This window comes from Halichondria panicea, chromosome 9, assembly GCF_963675165.1.
Source record: "Halichondria panicea chromosome 9, odHalPani1.1, whole genome shotgun sequence".
NCBI classification, from domain to species: Eukaryota; Metazoa; Porifera; class Demospongiae; order Suberitida; family Halichondriidae; genus Halichondria; species Halichondria panicea.
Genome location: NC_087385.1, coordinates 3,224,735 through 3,234,270, shown reverse-complemented (window position 1 = coordinate 3,234,270; position 9,536 = coordinate 3,224,735). Strand labels below are relative to the sequence as shown.

Sequence of the window (9,536 nt, the reverse complement as noted above, 5' to 3'; positions counted from 1 at the left end):
CATGCACATTTTTCACAGCCCCCCTCCACAATGCACCCACCTTCCTCTATAGGCTTGTGGTTTTGGAGAATGTATTATCTGTCATGATCATTTACTACATCATCGTTGTGAAACAGCTCGAGTTTGTTGTCGATTTTTAGAAGGTCATCTATTAATTTGTGATTGATGCGTCAGTCGAGAAAGCTCACAGATTCAACCTTAAGCCTCACACAACACAATAATTATTGGTGTTGAATTCCTAACACATACTCACATACAAGTTTTGCAAGTTAATTTCTTATACTGAGTAGGACGATGGTTTTGAGAATCAATGTAGCCGCTGGAATCGATACAATACAGATAAAAACACGTGATATAACGTACGTTGATCCATTCCTCTGGTGTATGAAATGGGAAACAACTATCACTGACCTATCACATACAGGTATACAAAGATGGTAACTCTGCGCACTTAAGGCTGCACTTAAGGCCCGGGTCCAGATTTCAATACCAAAATTTACACTATGCTGTATTATTGTAATGATTTTTCCAAAAAACTAATTAGCTTAATTCAATTATGCTAATTAGTCCCAAAATGGTGATGACGTCATAGAAAGAGAAGTGCAAATACGGATGCCAAGATCAAGCTTCAAAAACAAGGCTAGATGAACATCTCATAGCTAGGTACTAGTATCCTTGATGGGAAGAGTAGGAGTTATTGTATTCTTGAGATACACAAAATAGCCTACCTCTAGAGTGGCTGTCAGAGCTAAAGAAGCTAGCATAGCTAAAAAAGTTTTGGACATTTTTACTTCCCATCAAGGAAACATAATCATAACAACATAACAACATACTCTATCTTTTGAGGGCCTAAACAGCTACTCTTACCTTGTTTAATTAAGTCCGCCGTATTTGTTGCCAAAGATAATCTATAATAGTTCTAGCAGCTAGCTAAGCATTTCCATCTTCTTACAAAAATCTTCTGGAGCCCAGACAATTGAGATAGTAGTGGATAGTAGTGACAGGGGATCCTAATTACTTGAGGCACGGGGTCGGTTGGTTGGTTGGTTTGTAATGGATGTCTGCATGGATAGCCTTCACATGGATAGCCTTCACACAATAATTTATTAGTTTTAATAGTGGAAGATTTTTAATAGTGGAAGATAGCTTTGTTGTCGTAAGAAGTTGCAGGTTGGCAGCTAGGTAGACTAGGCAGCTAGGTAGACTACGTATTTACAGCTAAAGGATTATGGAACATGCAAGGTAGAAATGAATTATGATTGTGGTTACTTATCCTAGCCTGACTAGTTTCTTTCCGTACAAATCGTGTAATCAGTGCCAAGAAGCAAAAGTTCACAAAATTATGACCACAACCCACAGAACTGCAACCACAACTGACAAAACTGAACCACAACTCAAAAAATGGGTGCATCAATGAAACTGGATGCACTGGATGCACGGGCTGTGGGCTTGAAATGGGAAAGTACATAGGAAATGATTGGAATTGATTCAGTTACATGAAATGGAGACATCAGAGGATGTAAGACACACTTAACCTTTGGTGACCTTTCAATTAACATTACACAATAATTATACAGCTATAAAAAAAGAGAAGTAATAGAGCCGAATCCAATTATACCTTTAATTTATAATGTATATGGTGGGCATGATCTGTTTTCAAACAAACGTGTTGCCATTCAGCCCCAAGTACTACAAGTATGTCATAATTATGAATGTCACAACTACGTTATTATAAAAAAAAACAGTCATAGACAAATTATGTAGAAATATAAATATAAAATTAAGCAATTTCTTTCACATTAGTCCGTAATGATTCAGTGAATACAATATACCTTTATTCTACAATATTTTCGTGTATAATCGGTAGTGAAATAACGTTGAAGCACGCAGCAGCTGTTGGTAGAGAACGATTTTCTTGGAGGAGCTCCACTTTAATTGGGGTAGACAATCCCATCGGAGGCAGGCAGCGATGTCCAGTGCTCTACTGTAGCATCATTACCATCACCACCTACAATGATATTAATTGATATAACTATAACAATGTAGCACAGCCTCATGTATTGGTACAACCATAATTATAATCGTGGCTAAAAGGGATACAAAAAGTTCAAGTTCATTAATGGCATAAAACAGCTTTGCATAACTATAAACGGGTACTATAATTATTATTATTACTCTTAGCGAATTTGTAATTAACGCTATTATCTGCGCTAATAATAAAACACATTGCATGCACACAGACTAGCTGCACATGCACAACAGATGCGTAACTACTGAGTACAGTAGCACAGTGTCTTACTAAGGCATGCATGCAGAGGCTAGGGGGGCATGCCCCCCACAAATTAATTAGGTGGTTTTAGTGAGTTCAGGGGTGCAAGTACCGTATTACTAGAATGTTTTGCGAGCATCAAACTTTGCAAAGGTTGATCAATTCGCAACAATAAAATCCGCAAATAAATACACACGATCCTTGCCAGAACGCAATAGTTAGATCGCAAAGGGTCAAATTTGATTTGGTTTATTCGCACCCGCAAAATATTCTAGTAATACGGTAGTACCTGAATGTACATTTTATATTTTAGGGGGGGGGGGATGGTGGGTAGCAACACTCAGTGGCACACTGTTAAAGGCTATAATATACAATGGTTTTGCAAGTAAGCAACCTGCAACCCAGCTATAACTTGAGAACGAAGCATTGTTTTGCAAATCCACGAATCGAAGAAAACGAAGCTCTTACTTCAAGCAGTCTACACAGACACACAATTATTACATAATAGAACTAAAATCACACTTATTAAATATACACGCATGTATACCTTTAGGCCGATTGTTCATATATTCGAGAAACATCTTGTACGCTGGGGAAACTTGAACATAGTATCCAGCAAGCTTAACAACTCAGACCCCTCCATATTCAACTTGCTATGCACAAATAACGCTCTCAACTCTGGATTCATTTGAACAAGACGCAGGACATCCAAACCCTTTCTAAAGGCAGCAAGTTGCTTCTCACGTTGGAGGAGTTGGTTCTTGGTGCACAAATTTTCTTGGTGCACAAATTGATGGTTTTGACTGGAGACCAGCCAAACGAGTTGATTAGAGCCATGGAAACTGGATCATCAATTACTTCATTCATCAATTACTTCATTGATTTCCTCATTCGTCTTGGCGACATCCAGCTATAAAATAGATACGATTCAAATGACTTGGGAAATGCATAATCGAGCACAGTAATAGTGAAGATTTATGATGGTTGGTTGTCATACAGGAGTTTGAAGGTTGGTGTCATGATGGGGGAATCAATAAGGCATGCTTATGAAAAGTAACCCTGTTAGTAGCCGACATTCAGTCATACAACTAATAGCTGAATGCAAATTTTAGGGGGGGGGGGTTGGAGTAACATACCTTTGCGATTAATTGAATGAGGTCATATGTCGCCGCAGCAGAAACGGGTACATCTTGAAGGGAAGGAATATCTTCCTGCAAATCATTACTTCCAGTCAGTATACTTGAGAACACGACTGGTAGGGAAATCCCAGTGATATTTGAGAGGTCAATGGAGGAAATTTGGTTGGAGTACCCCCATTGCAAAAGGTGTTCAACGGCATCAGATATTTCAAATCGACGGGTAATATCAATCACTTTCGAGCTTGAGGAAACAAGTCAATTACGGGACCTGTATATTTACATTGCGCTTTTGAGGTAGGCTGTATAGCAACACTTGATGGTCCTTGGTCGTGACTCTCAATGTGTTGTCGAAGTATTGACATAGAGAACTTTTCACCACATACATGGCACTTCTCTCGAACCTGTAACCTGTAATAACGAAACAACATAGTCAAGGTGCATTTTCACTATAAAATGAACGTATTGAGTTTCCTCTTTCTTACATTCTGCATGATTGTTGTGTTGCTTCACCAACTAAGTCTTGTTGAATAGGGCGGATGTATATTTTACATGCTCCCATGCTTTTAAAATATGGAATTACTTCCAGAAATTTGGAAGTACCGCGTGTCTGCAGAAGTTCATATCCACCACAGTTGGTTAATCTAGGAAAACATTGGACAATCGCTGTATGGACGTCATGTGACTGCAAAAACTGAATTTTCTTCTAGCCAAGCCCAATACAAAATAGTTCTTGTTACTTGTTGGGCATTCACTTGTGCCCTTCTTTCCTAAGCATACAAATGTGTGGGAGTGTGTAAGGGTACGACCCGGAGCGCTCCTTGGCCTTGACCACCAGTTGGACAATTGCCTAATTGCCTATGTTCTTGGAGAATTGACGATGAAGAGCTGGGCTGAACACTCTCGGTAGACTGACGCACCTGCATCAAACCGTACACATGGTAATTGCATGCACAGCAATGCCATCACGGGGGGGGGGAGGGGGTCCCAGGGTATCATATAGGGGAGTAGAGGGGGGGAGAAAAGTAACTAAAAAAGTTTGCTAAAAAAAAGCAATGTAAAATTACCAGCTATGGACACTCCGTCATACAACTAGGGGGGGTATCCCCCTATCCCCCCTGCCTCTAATCCCTAAATATGCATTCAGAGTACTCATAAGCCCCAGTTTGCCTTTAATCCGGGTTGGAATCCGGATTAAACCTAACCGCGTTTGTGTAAATGGCCCTTATCTGGGTTCTAATCCGGAGATTGTGTCAAGCGGTTTAGAGTGAGCACAAAGGGCTAATTCTGAGGTGTTGTACATGTTCGTGGGTGTTTCTAGACCCAATGTTTGCGCAAATGAAATTAGTGGTCATTTTCTGACTGTCGTGTAAACGGGGCTATAGCTGCACATACTAAAAGCTTAAAATAACAATTGACTTTTTTTTAGCAGTGTTATTTCGCTTCAACAGACCCTTGCAGCCAATAGCTAGCGTTCTAGTGCAGAGCTCAGTAGAGTAGCAAAACTTGTTCCAACACTCGGTGAACAAGTTTTGCTACGTACTCTAAACTAGGCATAACTTGAGAACGAAGCATTATTTTGCAAATCCACTAATTAAAATCCAAGAAAACATGACTAGAAGCCTATAGAAACTTCTACTTGCACTTCATTGATCCTTGAGCAGCTGTAGCAGTCTACCCCTATACCTCGCTTGCGCATAATGAAGCACCAACCACACTCACTAGTATTTGTTCGTTCTATTAACACTGAAATCGATGTAATTAGAGCACCCTAAAAGAAGCGCCACCGTTGCTGTAATTATTTTTCTGACGCTTATAAAAAGGCTTGTTTGAGACGACAATTATCCTTCTTTGACATCATAGCTACAGTCAACGAATGTTGTTCATGAGTCAGCTCTCAACGGTGCAGCTAGCTAGCAGAATGAAAAATTGAAAGTGCCTGTTTTAGACTAGCTGTAGAACATAAGCACCACTAGAATTTAGGTGCCAGCTGGGCTGCCACGGATTATTTTTTTCTGGTGCTGTAATTACGGATTGTGTGTACTGTAGAATGTATGCCAAAAGTAAAGGCGAAGCCTTTTTACAAGGGCTATAACAAATTAATACCGTTTTTGGGGACCTACAGAATTGCTTTACCTGCGCAGGTGATGGCCTTATTCTTGCCAGAAGACTTTGAAGAACCTCACAGGTTTGCCCGACAACTGTGGACAAATGCTCACCATCCTTCTCCGGAGAGGCCATGTAATTGTTTACACCTAGCGCCTAGGGATCCGATTGTAGTTCCAGGTCAGTTTGGTTTGTGAGAGTAAGGGTGATCATGCAGGTCACGTCAGTAATTAAGCAGAATCGAGTCCTCTCTATACTCGTACTCTTTGAGTCCAACTATCGATCAAAATCAAGACGAGCCTAGCCACGAGGAGCAAACTTATCAGATCACGTGCAGGGGAGGAGTCTCTTATTAAAAATGGACTCCATCAATCAAAGACTGTGTGCTGTGTTTAGCAGGCTAGTTCGAGATGTACAGCACATTGCAGACAATGGAAGCGCTGTCAGTCAACAAACACTGATCAGTCAACAAACACTGGAACGAATGGCAGTAAGACTTGAAGTTTTGCTGAGACAGCTAAACAGACTCTCTGATAGCAACAGTATGAATATCGGTGATCTGTTACCTCAATTAGGAAGAGTTGTTGAATTATTTCATACAATGTCTACCTATATGCCTGATGTAGAACCAACAAGCACGTTAGGAAGACCTAAGTATGTGATTGATCGTGCCCAACTTGTGAACCTTATTGAATGTGGATTCTCCTGTCCTCGTATAAGCCACATGCTCGGAGTGTCTGAATAAGAGAATACGGTTTGAGTATATCGAGTACTTACTACTTACTCTTCACTGACTGATTTGGAACTAGATGAGCTTGTCCAGCAGGTGTTATGCCAGTTTCCGTTCTGGCTGGGCACCTCCTTTCCCGTGGGCATAGACGTGAATCTATGATCAGAGTGGATCCTGAAGGTGTTAGCATGAGGTGGCTCTTCAGCATTCAAAGACGATCATACCAAGTTTATGGTCCGATGGCACTTTGGCACAATTTATAAAAATTAATAGTAGTAAAGTTTTATACAAGATAAGGCCTGTGCTAGTTGCAAACGTGTTTTCTGGTCAAAATAGTGTGACTGCAAGAGGTTCTCATTTCCATTATCATAAATTACAAATTTTCTTGTTAACATTTTTAAAGGTTGGGGGTGGACACTGAGTTTGCTTGGTAGTGTTACAGAGAACTTTTTAAAGGTTGGGGGTGGACACTGAGTTTGTGTTACAGAGAACAGTCTGTATGAAGGCATGCTTAGCACTGTATTGCTCCTTGTGGAGTTTGTTGATGACGTCATTAAATTATGGCTGACATCAGCAATAATGTTCATTTTAGCTGACCAGATAGTTTTTATTAGTTATACAGGTGGAGACTTGTTGTGCATGCTGGTATTGATGGCTACTCCAGAACACCTGTTTATTGCTCATGTTCTGACAATAATCGAGCTAATACTGTTCTATCTTACTTCACAAGAGTTTCTCTACTCCCCTGACGAATGATAAAAGAAGGCCTCATTTATTTTGATTAAATACCCTGTTGATAAAGACAAGATGATATCTACATGTAAATAATACTGTTCTATCCCTGTTCATTGAGGCTACTCAGTCTTTTGGTATTGGATTCAGAAGTTGCCATGTATGTTACGACACCGCGGTTGTGGGAGAGCTTCCGTACACAACCAACAGATAGAGCGATTCTGGAGATATCTTTTTCAAGGGTGTTTAGTATTCTTTTATAAATGGAGAGAGCTCTTCTGCCTGTGGGATAAATCGAGCTATAACTATATTTGTTGAAAGTTGGTGCCACCACCGAATTAGAACCTTTCTCCAATTCAATTCTTTCTCCAATTCAATTGTTCATTTCGGGGCAATTGGTGAAGCACTGTAGAAGAATTCTATGATACTACAAGTGGTGATGTGAGTGGTGATGTGAGTGACGATTCGATGTGTCTAAAATAGTTATTTAACACAAGTTATGTTCATTGCAGGTCTCAGGAATTGATTGGGATGCTCCTGTACCTTGTGGTGATGAAGACAATACAGTCACTATTCCCCCAGTTTGCTGCCCGCTTTCCGATGAACTATTCCAACAGTTAGCTAATTCTATTGACCCTCTAGATGGTTTTGGTACTGATTCTTGTTTAGAATTTTGTGTATCAATATGATTGTGCGTATCAATATGATTGTGTAATGTTGATGCAGCCATACTTGAACTTTTGGCATATATCGTTTTTAACAACAGATCATTACCCACTCTCTGAGTTTGCATGCAGTCATCATAATAATTGTAATGTGTGTGTGTATTATGTTATTAGCTTTGGCACCTCCACCGTGGCACATCAGCACCCGCAGTGCTTTCATTATTGTATGATGCATGAAACATCTCTCTTTTCTTTTTATAGCCTCCTTTTAAAAGGTCACTAAAGGTTAAAGTGTGCCCCAAGTCTCCATTCCATGTAACTGAATCAATTCCAATCATTTCCAATCATTTCCTATGTTTCAAACCCACAGCTATCACTGCCCGTGCATCCAGTTTCATTGATGCACCCATTTTTTGGGTTACAGTTTTATCAGTTGTGCATGGTTGCAGTTCTGTGGGTTGTGGTCATAATTTTGTGAACTTCTGCTTCTAATTTTTGCATTCCTATTTTGGCACTGATTACACACCGTAGTATCCTGCATGTGGTGTTGTGGTGTTGTCAAGAAGGCTTCTTCTTCTTACGATGGTCCTATGGGTTGCTGTTGGAAGCACAAAGTCAAATAGTCTGTCCTCTCAGTGCTGTCCTCTCAAGCATTGAAACCAGACTCTACGATGACCCTATGGTTGCAGTTGGAATTGGAAGCACAAACTTGTTGGAAGCACAAACTTGCCATAGTCTATCAGAAACCCATCAGTAGCTTCGTGTGCAAGCCTTCTCAACACAACGCTTCATATAATAGTAATTACACAAACAGACAAAACAAACTACTAGCCTAATTCACCTAAGTGAAGTGGGAAGCATGCTTGCTGCTCCAGCATTCAACAGCCGAGCTCTAGGTATACAAGTGTATACATACAGTCAACTGACCTTCACTCTTTATTTTCTAGCTTGAACTCTGATCCCCAGTCACTCCCCTCTCCACGTACCCGGGTCAAGCTCTCAAGCTCTCAAGATCAAAAGTTAACACTATGTTTGAACTATTATTTTATAGATGTAAGAGTATAGATGTAAGATACAATGATTGATACATTAAATACAATGATACATTAAAGTTTAATTTTGTTTACCAAAAAAATAAATTTCGGTAAGTTTTGAATTGACGAATAAATTGCCCCAACTTATGTTTAGAGTTTATAAGGGAGCAAAAGAAATGGTCGGGGTTTAGGAACTCATTCCAAACCCTACCATCATACACATCCGTTAGAGTACCAGGGCGATTTCTCCATAGTTCAGTTTTCTCATAAAAACCTGGGCGTGAGAAGAGATTTTGTAGGGAGCAAACCGAGACTTTGGTAACAGAACATTTGTCGAGCCAGTTGATGTCCTAATGGTTTTCATTGATGACGATTGAAACTGGACATAGGAACGGTTTTATTCGGGAGGGTAATTTTGCAGAGGTCCAGTGAATACAGAGAATGACATTTTGGTACTTGCGAAATTAAGGCCTTAGTACTTTCTACTTTCACAAGGTTTTGTTTGGCATTGGGTATAGACCAAGGAGAAGAAGAACAAAAACAAAACATTCATTCCCACTTTGAATAGCGATTGCCAAGTCAAGAGAAACATTATATAAAATCTCACTGGGATCTGTTGGTTCACCACACACGACTCCCTATCTTCAAATTCAGCTTCAATTTCACTCAGTGATCATTCTGTAACAAGATAGAAGTTGTGATGAAATTGAACCTGACGTCTGACGTGATACTGACGTGATACATTATACGTAGAACCTACCCCAGACATATCAAAATCATCCTCTAGTATCAGTATGTACATCACAGTATGTATATCACTGCTATCAGAGTTATGACAAGGAAGTTCATCACAAGAAGCATAAC

The 9,536-nt window shown here is 39.9% G+C and overlaps 2 long non-coding RNA genes across 2 annotated transcripts; both read right to left on the bottom strand.

Moving 5' to 3' along the window:
• Positions 1 to 1,797: 1,797 nt before the first annotated feature.
• Positions 1,798 to 4,310, bottom strand: LOC135341294 (uncharacterized). The gene is made up of 4 exons (XR_010396547.1): positions 3,891 to 4,310; positions 3,406 to 3,816; positions 2,817 to 3,179; positions 1,798 to 2,008 (listed from the first exon to the last, which is right to left on the bottom strand). It is a non-coding gene; the product is annotated as an uncharacterized LOC135341294 (long non-coding RNA).
• A 4,415-nt stretch (positions 4,311 to 8,725) lies between these two features.
• LOC135341843 (uncharacterized) lies at positions 8,726 to 9,536 on the bottom strand. Its single transcript, XR_010396666.1, has 2 exons — positions 9,433 to 9,536; positions 8,726 to 9,350 (listed from the first exon to the last, which is right to left on the bottom strand). It is a non-coding gene; the product is annotated as an uncharacterized LOC135341843 (long non-coding RNA).